The sequence below is a fragment of the Homarus americanus genome, unplaced genomic scaffold, assembly GCF_018991925.1.
Source record: "Homarus americanus isolate GMGI-L3 unplaced genomic scaffold, GMGI_Hamer_2.0 scaffold824, whole genome shotgun sequence".
NCBI lineage: Eukaryota > Metazoa > Arthropoda > Malacostraca > Decapoda > Nephropidae > Homarus > Homarus americanus.
In genome coordinates, this window is record NW_024719328.1 from 901,503 (window position 1) to 919,879 (window position 18,377).

Consider the following 18,377-nt stretch of genomic DNA (forward strand, 5'->3'; position numbering starts at 1 on the left):
CTCTGCCCAGGTACGACTAAAGTCCGTCTACAGAAAATGGACCTGTTTAAAGAAGAAACAAGGGAAACACGGACGTTCAGTCATAAAACTCTTGTTTTGAGGGGTTGGGGGCAGTGGACACCCCCACTCACACCGCTGTACCAACCCAACCCTCGAGAACCCCTCCCCACTGGGGGGACCAGCCACTATCGCTATCACCTGAGGGTTTCCCCGGCCAGCAAGTACTACACGTCTACCGCTGTGGTGGAAACCAGCAACCCTCAAAACCGAGTGACAGGAGCACCTCCCACTCTATCTGGGAATCACCCTCAACAATACCGGTCATCCTAATTCTGTTGGTTAGCATTTTGAGGTGTTGCCCCCCTACTATTATATTGTTCTTAGATCTTCCTTTTTCACACCTCAGTGACCCTGTGTTTTTACTGTTCCTTAAACAGTTTCAATGTCCCCACAATGATGATGCTAGGTCTTATTGCAACTATATCTTGCGCTAGTCAGGCCGCACCTCGATTATGCGGTTCAGTTCTGGTGCCCTTATTATAGAATGGATATCAATTCACTAGAGTCGGTGCAGCGATGAATGACGAAAATGATTCCGGGACTTAGAAACCTTCCATATCAGGATAGGTTAAAGAAACTTAACTTGCATTCCCTAGAAAGACGAAGAGTGCGGGGAGATATGATAGAAGTATTCAAGTGGGTGAAAGGAATCAATAAAGGTGATAAAGATAAAGTTATAACATCCGAGCAGGATAGGACTCGGAACAACGGATTTAAGTTAGATAAGTTTAGGTTTAGGAGGGAGATAGGAAGGAACTGGTTTACAAATAGGGTGGTGGACGAGTGGAACAAGCTTAGCAACTTTGTAGTAAGTACTGGAACGCTGGAAAGTTTCAAAAGGAGGCTGGATATATTCATGGATGATAGAGAGTGGTAGTAACTCTCGACAGGAGCTGCCATGCACAGGCCAACCGGCATATTGCAGACTCCTTATTTTTTTATGTTCTTATTCCCTTAGATGTGCTAGATCGTATGTGTTACACCCCATTTACCCATGGTGTCGACACAATACTCCCTCATATCGATCCTGATGCCTTTCTACAAAACTCAATGGGTTACAACAATCCAAACTGTAACTATTACTTTCCTGACTCCCCCGAGTTTAGTTCTAGTCTCCTACTACCTCATTCCTTCTCCTTGATTAGCCATAACATCAGCAGTATTCCCCTTCATCTAGATACCTTTTTAGATCAGTGTTTATCTTCTATTGCCCACAAATTTGATGTACTTGGATTCTGTGGTGGTGTCGCCCTGTATGTTGATATCAAGTATAACACTTCTATAAGAGATGATTTAAAGGTTCAGGAGGAGTACATGGAAAGTGTTTTCATTGAATTACGTAACGACTCACGAAATATCCTAGTAGGAATAATCTACAGAAGACCCCACACTAATGGAAGGAATTTTCCTTATAAATTTTCGGAGCTTATCTCTATTATAAGGTCAGAGAGGAAACTTTGCTACATTACAGGAGATTTCAGCCTTGATCTATTAAGATCAGAAACCGACACCTCAGTATTAGACCTTCTTGCTACCTGTCAATCTAAATCTAAACTCTTCTTCATCACTATAACCAAACCCACTAGATTAACTGCCACTTCTGCCACTGTGATAGATCATATCTGGACTAACAACACTCCTAACATCCTAGCAAGTGGAATTTTTTATAACAATATCTCAGATCACTTCCTAGTTTTTGCCATGTATAAAACAGCCACAAGACCTGAAAGGTCTAGTAAAGTCTCAATTCAATACAGAGACTACTGCACCGACAACACGCTCCTTTTTGAAAACAACCTAATGAATGCTAACTGGGATCTTGTCTATGCCTCCAACATCCCTAACGTGAACAGCTGAAATTTCTCTTGCATCTTCAATGCTTGCTTTGATAAATGATTCCCGCTCAAGACTAAGTCAGTGAAAACTGTATCCATTTCCAAACCCTATATCACAAGCGAAATTAAGATAATGATAAAGGAAAAACACAAACTCCAAAGGAAATTTGCAAAGAGACCCATAACTTTCGGTGATGCTTTCCGAAGTATCAGAAATAGAGTAACTCAAGCAGTTAGAAATGCCAGACGTAATTATTATACCAATAAGCTCCAGTCAGCATCAGACGACGGTAACAAAACATGGAATGTTATAAAATTTATTTATAACAGAAACACTCAGCCTTCGGCCCCCCACTCAGCTTTTACGATAAACGATTCAGTTATAACGGAACCCTCCCTCATTGCCAACCACTTCAATGAATATTTTATTAATGTTGGCAAAAATCTTGCAGAGAGCATCCCTGATCATCATGAGGAATTTAGAGCTTACCTGCATAATAGACGGCAAAATGAATTATTCTTATCCCCTGTCACAGCAGATGAATTACTAGCCATCATAAAAATGTCCAAAGATGCAGCAGCAGGCGAAGACACTATACCAATGAGCATCATTAAGAAAGTGGCTCACTTATTACTACCTGTTCTCCTCCACATTTGTAACTCCTCCTTCACTAGTGGTGTCTTTCCTGATAAACTGAAAATTGCTAAAGTCCACCCGGCATATAAAAATTCTGGGGACAAAGGTCTCTACAAGAATTACCGCCCCATATCAGTCCTCCCAGCCTTGAGTAAGATACTGGAAAAGCTAGCATGTAATAGACTAAATTCCTTCTGCAATGCCAATAACATCTTTACAGACTCCCAGTTTGGATTTAGAGCTAGAAGGTCGAGTGAGAGTGCTCTGCTATCCTTTACTAATGACATCTTAAATTCCTTTGATGACAGTCAGTTCACAGTCGGTATATTCTTGGAACTCTCTAAAGCCTTCGATACTGTCGACCATACTGCTTGATAATAATTATTTCCAATTCCAGAATAATCAGAGATACAACTTAAGGCACCCGGAGCTACTAAGTCCACCGCCCCATGCGCTCCTCTCAGTCCCAGATCTCCAGAAAATATCATGGTGTGAAGGTGTGGAACAACTTACCCCCACATATCCGAGCAAAAAATATGCTCCCTTCCTTTAAATCATCTCTTAAAAAATATCTATTGTCGAAGTATTAATATTTCTTGTAACACTTACTATATTTACAGTACCTGCTTTTATTGTACCATCAAAACCGTTTTATCGGAAATTATCATGTAAATCAATAAGCAATTACCATTGCAATAAACATAATTGCCAACTAGACATAATCCTGACAGCTCTGTCCTCTTATTCAACCATATTACTGTACAACCCAGGTTGTACTGCTCCCCCATTATACTTATGTTTTTCAATTCCACTGTAATTTATATGTACTGTATATATATATATATATATATATATATATATATATATATATATATATATATATATATATATATATATATATATATATATATATATATATATATATATATATATATATATATATATACGTGCAAATAAATCACTGTAGGTGCGCGTGATCCAGGTATATGCTGATAACCAAAAGGAAAAAGAAAACACGAAGTTCGCAAGCGCTTTCGTGTAATTCACATCTTCAGGGGTGAATACAAACTAAGTAGAAGTTCAGAACAATTTATATATATATATATATATATATATATATATATATATATATATATATATATATATATATATATATATATATATATTGTCGTGATCCCAATATCCTTTATACCTGGGGAGTGAAACCTACCCCAAGTTATCATCAAATAAAGGAACAAACAGGGAACACAACAATAATTATCCCTACAAAAACCGACTCAACTGAATGTACTTGAATAAATATGAATAAGTTGGAGTAAGTGAGTCACAATTTGGAAGATAATTAAATAATTCAATTTATGTTCTTAAAAGAGTACTGTCTAGCAATCATGGAATTTAAGGGAATAAGTGATTGTATATTAAAATAAGAGTGATACTTAACATTAGCTATATTAAACACAGACATTACAATATATACACAGCAATCACAACCAACTGGTTATTTCCTACCAAATAGGAGATTCCTTAACACCAGGATCCCTTCCTAGGCCTAAGTTAACGTGCCACTAATTACCAGGTACCACTAGGGTATTGTAGATGACTAAACAAGGCATGTCTGTACTGGGCAAGTGTCGGGGCTAGACTCAGGGTGGACACGTCCTACCTACACCACGGTTTACTAGAGAGAGAGTCTCTGGCCACACAGCATATGAGTGAGGAGCGTCTTAGCTCACGTGACCCAGGACAGTTGCCAAATAGTGTATTACTAATTAATACTACTCTTGGTTTGACTTAACAGAGTAACACAAATGATGCATATTAATGACATACATAGATATACAATTAACATAAGTATCTAAGAACAACAATAAGATAATAGTAAAAATATCAAGTTATTAATAGCTTGTGTGGAGTGGAGGCGTAAACAGATACTACTCGACATGCGTGTTCATAAGAGTTATAGGCACATGACAATATATATATATATATATATATATATATATATATATATATATATATATATATATATATATATATATATATATATATATATATATATATATATATATATATATATATATATATACTGTATATATGTATTTATTTATATATATATATGTGTGTGTGTGTGTATATATGTATATGTATGTGTATATGTATGTATAAATAAAAAAATAAAAAATAAATAAAAATAATAAATAATAAAATAAATATATATTAAAGTGATAACTGTGGTAACACTATGAGATGTACTTATTACTACCATGCTATTGTACTATTCCAGATGATACTAAATGTTACATAATACTTCCTTGAGATAAATGTATAGTATATATCAGGTGCCTCAAAGAGAGCTCAGGTTCTCAACTGGCTCAGCCATGTTAATATTGTTATTATTATCCACTCTGTATCTGTATTTTTCTGGCTAAATAAACTGTTTCAATCAATCATAAGTGGTGTACCAGAACAAGTAGTGCACCGTGATAAGTGGTGTACCAGAACAAGTTATGCACCATGATAAGTTGCATACCAGAACAAGTAGTGCACCATGATAAGTGGTGTACCAGAATAATGTAGTGAGCCATGATAAGTGGTGTACCAGAATAATGTAGTAAGCCATGATAAGTGGTGTACCAGAAAAAGGAATGCACCATGATAAGTGGTGTACCAGAACAAGTAGTGCATCATGATATGGTGTGCACCAGAACAAGTAGTGCACCATGATATGGTGTGCACCAGAACAAGTAGTGCACCATGATATGGTGTGCACCAGAACAAGTAGTGCACCATGATAAGTGGTGTACCAGAACAAGTTGTGCACCATGATAAGTTGCATACCAGAACAAGTAGTGCACCATGATAAGTTGCATACCAGAACAAGTAGTGCACCATGATAAGTTGTGCACCAAAATAAATGGTGTACCAGAACAAGTAGTGCACCATGATAAGTGGCATACCAGAATAAGTAGTGAACCATGATAAATGGTGTACCAGAATAATGTAGTAAGCCATGATAAGTGGTGTACCAGGAAAAGGAATGCACCATGATAAGTGGTGTACCAGAACAAGAAGTGCATCATGATAAATGATGTACCAGAACAAGTTGTGCACCATGATAAGTGGTGTACCAGAACAAGTAGTTCACCATGATATGTTGTGTACCAGAACAATTTGTGTACCATGATAAGTGTTGTACATGATAAGTGGTGTACCATGATAAGTGGTGTACCAGAACAGGTAGTGCACCATGATAAGTTGTGCACCAGAACAATTTGTGTGCCATGATAAGTGTTGTACATGATAAGTGGTGTACCATGATAAGTGGTGTACCAGAACAGGTAGTGCACCATGATAAGTTGTGCACCAGAACAAGTAGTGCACCATGATAAGTGGTGTACCAGAACAAGTTGTGCACCATGATAAGTTGTGCACCAGAACAAGTAGTGCACCATGATAAGTGGTGCACCATGATAAGTGGTGTACTAGAACATATTGTGCACCGTGATAAGTGGTATACTATAACATGTTGTGAACCATGATAAGTGGTGTACCAGAACAAGTTATGCACGATAATAAGTAGTGTACCAGACCAAAGTGTGTACCATGATAAGTGATGTACCATGATAAGTGTTGCACTAGAACATGTTGTGCACCATGAAAAGTTGTGCACCATTTTAAGTTGTGTACCATGATAAGTTGAGCACCATATATTGTATACCATTATAGGTGGTGTACTAGGATAATTTGAGCACCACGATAAGTTGTGTACCATTTCAAATAGTGCACCATGATAATTGGTGTACGAGAACATGTTGTGTACCATGGTAAGTTGTGTACCAGAACAATGTGAGTACCATAATAAGTGGTGTACAATTATAAGTGGTGTACCATGATAAATGGGGTAACATGATAAATGGTGGACCAGAACATGTAGGGCACCATGATATGTTGTGCACCAGAACAAGTTGGGAACTATGTTAAGTGACATACCATCGAAAGTAGTGTACTAGAACATGTTGTTCACCATGATAAGTTGTGCACAAGAACAAGTAGTGGACCACGACAAGTTCAGCACCATGATAAGTTGTGTACCGGAACAAGGAGTGCACCATGATAAGCTGTGCACCAGAAGTTGTATACCATGATAAGTGGTGTACTAGGACAAGTAGTGCACCATGATAAGTGATGTACCAGAACAAGTTGCACACCATGATAGGTTGTGCGCCATGATAAGTGGTGTACCAGAACAAGTTGTGCGCCATGATAAGTGGTGTACTAGAACAAGTTGTACACCATGATAGGTTGTGCATTATGATAAGTGGTGTACCAGAACAAGTTGTGCGTCATGATAAGTGGTGTACCAGAACAAGTTGTGCGCCATGATAAGTGATGTACCAGAACAAGTTGCACACCATGATAGGTTGTTCATTATGATAAGTGGTGTACCAGAACAAGTTGTGCGCCATGATAAGTGGTGTACCAGAACAAGTTGTGCACCATGATAGGTTGTTCATTATGATAAGTGGTGTACCAGAACAAGTTGTGCGCCATGATAAGTGGTGTACCAGAACAAGTTGTGCGCCATGATAAGTGGTGTACCAGAACAAGTTGTACACCATGATAGGTTGTTCATTATGATAAGTGGTGTACCAGAACAAGTTGTGCGCCATGATAAGTGGTGTACCAGAACAAGTTGTGCGCCATGATAAGTGGTGTACCAGAACAAGTTGTGCACCATGATAGGATTGTTCATTATGATAAGTGGTGTACCAGAACAAAGTTGTACTCAGTGTCTAATGATTTTGTAAATAAGTTTACGAGGGGTCCGCTAATCTGTTCCCTACACTCTTTTAAGACTCGAGGAAAAATTTCATCCGGCCCTGGGGATTTTGTATTCTTTAGTTTATTTATCTTTTTAAGAACATCCTCTTTTCTGATAGTGATATTCTTTAATTTCTCTTCTTCCTTTCCCTTAAATATCAGTTCCACCTCCGGAATTTCATCGCAAATTTCTTCTGTGAAAACTGATAAGAAGTAGCTGTTCAATGCTTTGCTTATTTCTTCACTGCCATTTATCACTTCTCCCCTCCCTGACTTTAAAGGCCCAACTTTGTCCTTGACCTTTGTCCTATATACCTGGAAAAATCCCTTGGGATTCGCCTTGGATTCTCTTGCTATTTTGATTTCATAGTCTCTCTTTGCTTTCCTTACATTTTTCTTAACATTCCTAGATAGTTCATTATACCTGTTTCTGAGCTGCTCCTCCCCTCCCTTTAATTTCTTATATATTCCTTTCTTTATTCCTATGTCATGTTTAAGTTTTCTGGTCATCCACCTTGGCTCATTCTTATTTGACCTAATTTTTCTGTATGGTATATTTTGTTCTTGTGCTTTATGTAGTATACTGGTGAATATATTATAGTCATGATCAATTGTTGTGTCATCTATGACCTCACCCCTTCCTACTGGGGACTGACGTGACTGTTCCCAGGTGACCTCACCTAGGTACCTTCTTAACCCCTGATAATCCGCCAACCGAAAGTTTGGGACTCTGACCATATTGTCATTGTTTTTCGTTTCCCAATTTAGGGTGAACCTGATTTCTCTGTGATCACTGTTACCTAGTTCTTCCCCTACTGTGATATCTCTGATAATATTTTCTTTATTTGGTAATACTAGGTCTAATATATTGTCACTTCTAGTAGGTTCTGTAATTAGTTGTTTAAAAAAATTGTCCTGTACTGCGTCTAGGAAGTCTTCAGATTCATAGTCGCCTACAATGTTGTCCCAGTCAATATCTCTGAAGTTGAAATCCCCCATAATGCATAGGTTGTTATATTTTGCTGCCCTACTCATTTCCTGCCATATGGGCTGAGCTGCTTCTTTGCCAAGACTTGGGGGCCTGTAAATCACTCCCAGTTATATTTTTAAAAATACCCCTAAAAATTGCTGGGTTCACTCTGGTAATTTGAATTACACTTAAAAAATTACTACGGGAATATTAACATTCTGGCTTATAATTTAGGGCAAACCTTCAGTGAAATGTTTCAGCCTTGTTTCAAAGAACGAAAAATACGCGAACAATATACAGTATACACAAAAATGCAACGGGGAAGAAAATTATATACATTGACAACATAAGAAAGAGTAATGAATATTTACCTGTTCGCTTGTATGTTTTAGATTAATGTGGAGTAAAGTTTGTTGAGATTAATGCTGATGGTAAATAATTATGTTTATATGAATTATTATGTTAACGAGGATATATTACGTCCACCTGTATAGAGTATTGAAGGTCGTTTAATGAGAGGAAATTATGTTTAGGTAAAGACAATGTAATTCACCTGTCCATCACCTGCCACCTGTCCTGTGTGTTGTTCACCTGTCCATCACCTGCCACCTGTCCTGTGTGTTGTTCACCTGTCCATCACCTGCCACCTGTCCTGTGTGTTGTTCACCTGTCCATCACCTGCCACCTGTCCTGTGTGTTTTTCACCTGACCATCACCTGCCACCTGTCCTGTGTGTTGTTCACCTGACCATCACCTGCCACCTGTCCTGTGTGTTGGTCACCTGACCATCACCTGCCACCTGTCATGTGTGCTGTTCACCTGACCATCACTTGCCACCTGTCCTGTGTGCTGACCATCACCTTCCACTTGTCCTGTGTGTTGGTCACCTGACCATCACCTGCCACCTGTCCTGTGTGTTGGTCACCTGACCATCACCTGCCACCTGTCATGTGTGCTGGTTCATCTGACCATCACCTGCCACCTGTCCTGTGTGGTTGACCATCACCTAATTTGTCCTGTGTGTTGTTCACCTGACCATCACCACACCCGTCCTGTGTAAGTTGGTCACCTGACTATCACTCGTTAACGTCCCAATTACAAGAACATAAGAACATAAGAATGAGGAACCGCAGCGGGCCTATTGGCCCATACTGGGCAGTCCTCATTTACACTCCAACCCCTATTGCTCATATAAGCATCCAACCTATGTTTGAAGCTATTCAGCGTATTCGAGTTAATGATGATATCTGGTAACATGTTCCACTCATCCACTACTCTGTTTCCAAACCAGTGTTTACCGATTTCACGCCTAAATCTAAATTTATCAAATTTAAAACCATTGTTACGAGTTCGCTCCTGGTTGGATAGTTTGAGTACCTTTGTAATGTCCCCTTTGTTTAGCCCTGCCTTCCACTTATACACCTCTATCAGGTCGCCCCTGGCTCTACGTCGCTCGAGGGAGTGCAAATTAAGATGCTTTAGCCTGTCTCTATACTCAAGGTTCCCAATGCCCGGGATTAGTCTTGTCATTCTCCTCTGAATTCTTTCCAAGGATTCTATATCCATTCTGTAATACGGTGACCAGAACTGAACTGCGTAGTCCAGGTGTGGTCTCACAAGAGCAAGATACAGTTTTACGATGACCTCGCTAGTCTTGTAACTAACATTCCTTTGTATGAACCCAAGTACTTTATTAGCCTTGTTACGAGCAAAAACACATTGTTTACTTGGTTTAAGGTTCCTACTTATCATTACTCCTAAATCTCTCTCGCAGTCGGATTTTTCTATGGCATCGTTGTTCATCTGGTATCTGGTTTCCCTGTTTACATCTCCTATACTGAGTACTTTACATTTGTCGACGTTGAATTTCATCTGCCATTTTTCAGACCATTCGAAAAATTTGTTTAGATCTTCCTGTAGTTTTGCCGAGTCCTCGTCAGATTTAATAACACATCCTATTTTAGTGTCATCAGCAAATTTACTTATGTTGCTGTCTATGCCGATATCTATGTCGTTTATGTATACAATAAATAATAATGGTCCAAGTACTGAGCCTTGGGGAACACCACTTGTGACGTTGCTCCAATGGGACTTAGTGCCGTTAATGCTCACTCGGTGTTTCCTGTCCTGTAGGAGCACAACCTTGTCCTCCACCATATTCTACCTTGTATAGTAGGACCACAACCTTGTCCTCCACCATATTCTACCCTGTATAGTAGGACCACAACCTTGTCCTCCACCATATTCTAACCTGTACAGTAGGACCACAACCTTGTTCTCCACCATATTCTAGCCTCTATGGTAAGACCACAACGTTGTTCTCCACCATTTTGTAGCTTCTATGGCAGGACCACAACCTTGTCCTCCACCATATTCTAGCCTCTATGATAGGACCACAACCTTGTCCTCCACCATATTCTAGCCTCTATGGTAGGACCACAACCTTGTCCTCCACCATATTCTAGCCTCTATGGTAGGACCACAACCTTGTCCTCCACCATATTCTAGCCTCTATGGTAGGACCACAACCTTGTCCTCCACCATATTCTAGCCTCTATGGTAGGACCACACCTTGTCCTCCAATATTCTACCCTGTATGTAGGACCACAACCTTGTCCTCCACCATATTCTACCACCCTGTACAGTAGGACCACAACCTTGTCCTCCACCATATTCTAGCCTCTATGGTAGGACCACAACCTTGTCCTCCACCATATTCTACCCTGTATAGTAGGACCACAACCTTGTCCTCCACCATATTCTACCCTGTACAGTAGGACCACAACCTTGTCCTCCACCATATTCGCCTCTATGGTAGGACCACAACCTTGTTCTCCACCATATTCTAGCCTCTATGATAGGACCACAACCTTGTCCTCCACCATATTCTACCTGTACAGTAGGACCACAACCTTGTCTACACCATATTCTAACCTGTACAGTAGGACCACAACCTTGTCCTCCACCATATTCCTAACCTGTACAGTAGGACCACAACCTTGTCCTCCACCATATTCTAGCCTCTATGGTAGGACCACAACCTTGTCCTCCACCATATTCTACCCTGTACAGTAGGACCACACCTTGTCCTACACCCATATTCTAACCCTGTACAGTAGGACCACAACCTTGTCCTCCACCATATTCTAACCTGTACAGTAGGACCACAACCTTGTCCTCCACCATATTCTACCCTGTATAGTAGGACCACAACCTTGTCCTCCACCATATTCTACCCTGTATAGTAGGACCACTTCCTTGTCCTCCACCATATTCTACCCTGTATAGTAGGACCACAACCTTGTCCTCCACCATATTCTACACCTGTACAGTAGGACACAACCTTGTCCTCCACCATATTCTAACCTGTACAGTAGGACCTAACCTTGTCCTCCACCATATTCTACCTGTATAGTAGGACCACAACCTTGTCCTCCACCATATTCTACCCTGTATAGTAGGACCACAACCTTGTCCTCCACCATATTCTAACCTGTACAGTAGGACCACAACCTTGTCCTCCCATATTCTAACCTGTACAGTAGGACCACAACCTTGTCCTCCACCATATTCTACCCTGTATAGTAGGACCACAACCTTGTCCTCCACCATATTCTAGCCTCTATGGATGTTTGTGTGCAGTGGATGTTTGTGTGTGGTGGATGTTTGTGTGCAGTGGATGTTTGTGTGCAATGGATGTTTGTGTGCGGTGGATGTTTGTGTGCGGTGGATGTTTGTGTGCAGTGGATGTTTGTGTGCAGTGGATGTTTGTGTGTGGTGGATGTTTGTGTGTGGGATGTTTTGTGTGTGATGTTTGTGTGCAGTGGATGTTTGTGTGTGGTGGATGTTTGTGTGTGGTGGATGTTTGTGTGTGGTGGATGTTTGTGTGCGGTGAATGTTTGTGTGCAGTGGATGTTTGTGTGCAATGGATGTTTTGCGTGTGGTGGATGTTTGTGTGCAGTGGATGTTTGTGTGCAGTGGATGTTTGTGTGCAGTGGATGTTTGTGTGCGGTAATGTTTGTGTGCAGTGGATGTTTGTGTGCGGTGGAGGTTTGTGCAGTGGATGTTTGCGTGTGGTGGATGTTTGTGTGCGGTGGATGTTTGTGTGTGGTGGATGTTTGTGTGTGGTGGATGTTTGTGTGCAGTGGATGTTTGTGTGCAGTGGATGTTTGTGTGTGGTGGTGTTTGTGTGCAGTGGATGTTTGTGTGCAGTGGATGTTTGTGTGTGGTGGATGTTTGTGCGTGGATGTTTGAGTGCAGTGGATGATTGTGTGCAGTGGATGTTTGAGTGCAGTGGATGTTTGTGTGCAGTGGATGTTTGTGTGCAGTGGATGTTTGTGTGCAGTGGATGTTTGTGTGTGGTGGATGTTTGTGTGCAGTGGATGTTTGCGTGTGGTGGATGTTTGTGTGCGGTGAATGTTTGTGTGCAGTGGATGTTTTGTGCAGTGGATGTTTGTGTGGGTGGATGTTTGTGTGGGTGAATGTTTGTGTGTGGTGGATGTTTGTGTGGGTGAATGTTTGTGTGTGGTGGATGTTTGTGTGCAGTGGATGTTTGTGTGTGGTGGATGTTTGTGTGCGGTGAATGTTTGTGTGCAGTGGATGTTTGTGTGCAGTGGATGTTTGTGTGTGGTGGATGTTTGTGTGTGGTGGATGTTTGTGTGCGGTGAATGTTTGTGTGCGGTGAAGATGTTTGTGTGCAGTGGATGTTTGTGTGCAGTGGATGTTTGTGTGCAGTGGATGTTTGTGTGCAGTGGATGTTTGTGTGTGGTGGATGTTTGTGTGTGGTGGATGTTTGTGTGCAGTGGATGTTTGTGTGCAGTGATGTTTGTGTGCAGTGGATGTTGTGTGCAGGATGTTGTGCAGGATGTTTGGAGCAGTGGATGTTGTGCAGTAGATGTTTGTGCAGTGGATGTTTGTGTGCTGTGGATGTTTGTGCAGGATTTGCAGTGGATGTTTGGTGTGTGGATGTTTGTGTGGGTGAATGTTTGTGTGAGTGGATGTTTGTGCAGGATGTTTGTGTGCAGTGGATGTTTGTGTGTGGTGGATGTTTGTGCGTGATGTTTTGTGTGATGTTTGTGTGGTGGATGTTTGTGTGGTGGATGTTTGTGTGGTGGATGTTTGTGTGTGGATGTTTGTGTGGGTGGATGTTTGTGTGTGTGATGTTTGTGTGGATGTTTGTGTGCGGTGATGTTTGTGTGCGATGGATGTTTGTGTGTGGTGGATGTTTGTGTGTGGTGGATGTTTGTGTGTGGATGTTTCAGTGTGGTGGATGTTTGTGTGTGGTGGATGTTTGTGTGTGGTGGATGTTTGTGTGCGGTGGATGTTTGTGTGGTGGTGTTTGTGGGTGGATGTTTGTGTGTGGATGTTTGTGTGCGGATGTTTGTGGTGATGTTTGTGTGTGGTGGATGTTTGTGGTGGATGTTTGTGTGTGGTGATGTTTGTGCGGTGGATGTTTGTGTGTGTGGATGTTTGTGTGTGGTGGATGTTTGTGTGGGTGGGTGTGGTGGATGTTTGTGTGTGTGATGTTTGTGTGTGGATGTTGTGTGCGGTGCATGTTTGTGTGTGGTGGATGTTTTGTGTGTGGTGGATGTTTGTGTGTAGATGTTTTCAGACCTGTTAATATTGCCAAAATGCTCTGTACACATCTTGGAATCTCCAGAACCAGTCGATTCACATTTGTGGAAAACAGATTAATGACCATATCTTTCAGAAGGTGAAGATAAACAAGTTTTCTCCATCATAGCTCATGAGGTCACCAACACTGCCTACAAGGAGCAGCTCAGCATGGTGTTCAGGTATGTGGACCCAATCACCACACCAGAAGACCTGGTGGACTTTTTGGAGTGCTACAATGGGTAACTGGCAGAATTCTAACAATGAAGATGACAACCAGCACCGCAAGGTATGGACCTGACATCAACAATCTTAGAGGTCAGGCCTATGACACAGCTGACAACATGGCTGGTAGCTCCAAGGCTCATGACATGTCCCTTGTGTGGTTTTTATTAAGTCCATCCAGATCACAAGTGTCAGGAACATGATGGGCAACGTGGACAGGATCTCAACTTTCATGGAAAGGCATCCCAAACATGCAAGTGCCTTTGAGGCAGCTGTCCTGGAGACTGTCCCTGCCTAGATGGAGAACTTCGAGAGGCGATGCAGGCTGCTATATCCTTATTCCTCGTATTTTATTGATCAAACAAATATTACTATAGAGTACCAATCAAATTTGACCAATCTCGTCTCATTCCTTTTATGTTCTTAATAAATTACCGCCTCTCACCTCTCATCCTTCTCCTCGTCCCACATCCTTACACACCTCATGCTCACCTTCCTTCTCCCTCACCTCACACTCCGTAATCTGTAATTAACCTGGACACACTTGCCTTTCAGTGAACAAGAACAGCTTTATGTGTCAGTGGTAGCGACTTACACCCAGGGAAATACTATCGACAGGAAACGGAAAATGACACGTGAAATAAGTACATCAAGAAGATGGAGGAGAAAAAATAAAGGTGAGAGATAACACGATGGGTGTATGTCATCGGTGTACTGTGAGACGGTATTATTAGATGACTCCCTGTAGGATCACCCCCTCAACTTTACTGCGTCATACACCTTAACTGGTGTAAGTCAGTGTCGAGTGAGTGTAGTTGGGAGTAAATATATATTTCCTGGTTATAGTAGAGAGGTGAGAGTAGACCTTCGGCAAGTATAAATTTTTTTTAATAAATTATAGTCATGCGAGTGTAAATGGATATTTACAGCTGTGAGAAGAAAGATAACTAAATACTAATCTCTTTATGGACTTCATGAAATAAAATAACTGTATCCTGACTGTGTTATGAAGATCATACTGCGAGAATGATAAACATCACAACAATGTACACACTTTACCTTATATCTCCAAATAATTTTTACTGCTTGTGTCAACACAGAAGCAGTGTGATAGTCTGGCTATGTGACTTACTGAACGTATTAGTTAAGAGTAATGGCTACAATTACTGTGTGGCTCTGTGATGTACTGAACACAGTAGTCATAGTAATGGCTACACCATACATGTATAATAACTAACCTATGATAACACGCGCTCTTCTAAGCCAGATAGTTGAGTGATTGATTATTATACTTCAGTGGAGAACTTTGGGAGTGTGTGTGTGTGTGTGTGTGTGTGTGTGTGTGTGTGTGTGTAGGGTCACATACAGGAGGATTAAAAATAAAGCATGTGAAGCACAAAAACTTGCAGATCAGCACAAGATGCACGAATTTTTCATTTCCACTAAAACATTTTATGGGCCAGTCACTCGTGGTGCAGCCCCCCTTCGCTCAAGTGACGGTAACCACATAATTAAAGACGACGAAGGCCTCCTTCAGCGCTGGAAAGAGCACTACCATTCATTGCTCAACCGAAACACCGATATGGATGTCCTGACTACCCAGCAGGTCCCTCAGCATACAGAGCTGACCCACCTCAGCTACCCTCCATCCCTGGATGAGGTAGCTACCGCAATCAAACAGATGAAAAATAACAAAGCCTCAGGGCCTGCTGGAATCCCAACCGAGATTTATAAAGCAGGAGGACCTCTGCTTACCAGCGGTCTCCACTCTCTCCTGGAGAATATATGGGAAAAGGAGGAAATCCCCCAAGCTCTTAAAGACGCCTCCATCTATATACTGTATATAAAACAAAGAAGTATGTCTGTGTGTTTGTTGGTTTGTGAGTGTGTTTGTCCACGCGAGAATCTCGGAAAGTACTTTACCGATCTGTAGATGAATGGTGTTATATGTAGTGATGATGATGGATGGTGTTATATATAATGATGATGGATGATGCTATATGTAGTGATGATGGATGTCGTTATATGTAGTGATGATAGGTGGTGTTATATGTACTGATGATGGATGGTGTTATATGTACTGATGATGGATGGTGTTATATGTAGTGACGATAGATGATGTTATATGTAGTGATGATGGATGTTGTTATATGTAGTGATGATGGGTGGTGTTATATGTAGTGATGATGGATGGTGTTATATATAGTGATGATGGGTGGTGTTATATGTAGTGATGATGGGTGGTGTTATATAGTGATGAATGGTGTTATATGTAGTGATGATGGATGGTGTTATATGTAGTGATGATGGAATTTAGGTTATATGTAGTGATGATGGGTGAGTGTTATATGTAGTGATGGTGGGTTGGTGTTATATGTAGTGATGATGGGTGGTGTTATATGTAGTGATGATGGATGTTGTTATATGTAGTGATGATGGGTGGTGTTATATGTAGTGATGATGGATGTTGTTATATGTAGTGATGATAGGTGGTGTTATATGTAGTGATGATGGGTGGTGTTATATGTAGTGATGATCTATATCTATATAAAGCAAAGAAGTCTGTCTGTGTGTCTGCACGAGAATCTCGGAAACTACTTTACCGATGTGTAGTGATGATGAATGGTGTTATATGTAGTGATGATGGATGGTGTTATATGTAGTGATGATGGGTGGTGTTATATGTAGTGATGATGGATGGTGTTATATGTAGTGAGATGGATGTTGTTATATGTACTGATGATGGGTTGTGTTATATGTAGTGATGATGGATGTTGTTATATGTACTGATGATGGGTTGTGTTATATGTAGTGATGATGGATGTTGTTATATGTACTGATGATGGGTTGTGTTATATGTAGTGATGATGGGTTGTGTTATATGTAGTGAAGATGGATGGTGTTATATGTAGTGATGATGGCTGATGTTATATATAGAATATGAAAAGTATCCCTCTGTTATCATTGGCAACATGGATAAGAAATGTGAATACTGCAGTGCAAAGAAGTACAAAGGAGTATCTGCTGTACTGTGTTGCTCTCATGGGAGAGTACGACTGCCAAATTTGGAAAAACCACTACAACCATTGAAGACTCTCATGCTGGGAACAACACCAAAGTCAAAACACTTCTTGGAAAATATACTGAAGTACAATTCATGCTTTCAGATGACAATCTTTGGAGCCACCAGAGTAGTTCGTGAGCACGGATACGTGCCCACATTCAAAGTCCAGGGTCAAGTCTATCACAAAGCAGGATCCCTCTTACCACTGGCAGATGAGTAGGCAAAGTTCCTCCTAATCTACTTCATGGGAGATCATGAAAAGCAGACTACTATCAGGTGTGGCAACATTCAAGATGTCAGACATGACATTGTCCTATCTATCCAAGAAATGCTGCATGAGCGCAACACGTATGTACAGACATTTAAAAATGCCCTGGAAAACATGCCTTCTAACGAGTTCAAAGTCAGGAACAAAGCAGACACTTTAATGCACTACAGTGAGATAATGTGGAGCCTCCCGGAGGGTGGCGTCTTACCGTGGCCTAGCGAAAGAGCCGCCCGGAGGGCGGCGATTTCGCTAATTGTCAATATTTATAAGAACAAGGGGAACCGGTCAGACTGTGGCAACTACCGTGGGATCTCGCTGCTTTTAGTAGCTGGCAAGATTTTCGCCCGAGACCTCCTAAACAGACTTCTTCCTGAGGCGGAAAACTTCCTCCCAGAATCTCAATGTGGCTTTAGACCATCATGATCTTTGCTGCCCGCCAGATACAGGAAAAGTACAGAGAACAGCATCATGACCTGTACATGGCTTTCATCGACATAACCAAGGCCTTCGACTCGGTCAATAGGGAAGCACTCTGGTGGACCCTCAGCCGTTTTGGCTGCCCACCGAAATTTATCGCCATTGTAAGGCAACTCCACGATGGCATGAACGGCAGTGTCCTGCACAACGGCACCCAGTCAGAGTCCTTCCCCAGCCAAACAGGGGCTATACAAGGGTTTGTACTGGCACCATGTCTCTCTTCCATCTTCTTGGCTGCGTTCCCTACTCGTGCCAGTGCCAATTTAGCCAGCGAGGTGAACATTGAGTACCGGGTGAAGGGGGTCTTTTCAACATAAGACGACACCAGGCAAGAACAAAGGTGTCGGCAGCTTCCACTACTGAGCTTCAGTATGCAGACGACCTCACCCTTGTTGCTCACACTGAAC